Below are 1,091 nucleotides of genomic sequence, written 5' to 3'. Positions count from 1 at the left end.
GCGGGAAGACAAAAGGAAGAGGACTTGTGTGACGTCGCACTTTGCCCCACGGAGTGACCTGACCCCGGCCAGGGTGGGAGGAGGGTGGCCTTTTGCAGAGGGACACACACACACACACACACACACACACACGTGCTTACGTCTGTAACCTGGCGGGGGCGGGCTCTTTCTCTGGACGCTGACGTACTTTCAGCTGCTTCATTCCTGGCCATTCATTAAATTAAGGCTCGTTACATGTTGACCGTCGTAAATCATCCGCCCACGGCAACGACAACAGCAGATAACGCCACCTCCGACGCGGCGCACGGCCGGCGGCCCTTCATCTGACCGCCGCTTCCCTTGCGTCACTCAGAGGGTGTCAATTTCATCCTAACGATGAGCAAACAGGACGGAGGAAATTTCATATCCGCATGTTGTCAGTGTTTATGTTTTGAAGCGGCTGACAGACGGGGGTCAGAGGTCGGGGCAGGAGTCGCCGCTCCTCGTCCACTGAGCCTCAGGTTCACTGAAGTGCAAACATCTGAAGGAGCAGTTACACCGTACACCCCCACTCTGGTTGTTGTGGACCCTGGTCCAGGTCTGGGTCTAATTCAGGTCTTATTTTCTTGACCTTCGTTCTCTCCAGAGACTCACAGAGGCTTAGAGCACCCCCCCAACCCCCCCAACCCCCCCATCACCAGAAGGCTATGACTAAGAGGAACGACATGGGAGTTATTCTAATCTCTCTCTTCTCCTCCCCAGTGTTTCTGTGCCCTTTGACCCCGACCTGCTCCTAATTAGACCAAGACTTCTTTGTGGGAAGAGATTTGAAAACGTTACATTTCATCTTCTGTCAGAAACTGTGAGTCCAGGATTGGAAAATGAAACTGATCCAGAATTTATTTTGGCACAGAGTGACCCCCCCCCCCTCACCCCCACCCCTCACATCTTCTTATAAACCACCATAATCATCACAGGGGTCACCAGTGGATGATGTCATCGACCTCATCGACACCCCCACCGGCCGGACCCCCCAGGCGGGCCAGGAAGCATGCCTGGAATGTCAAGAATGTCAAGAATGTCCCAGTGAGTGATAAGAAGGAATGTCCCCA

The sequence above is a fragment of the Cynoglossus semilaevis genome, chromosome 13 (genome assembly GCF_000523025.1).
Source record: "Cynoglossus semilaevis isolate Cse_v1.0 chromosome 13, Cse_v1.0, whole genome shotgun sequence".
Classification (NCBI taxonomy): Eukaryota; Metazoa; Chordata; class Actinopteri; order Pleuronectiformes; family Cynoglossidae; genus Cynoglossus; species Cynoglossus semilaevis.
Note: the sequence above shows the minus strand (reverse complement) of the source record.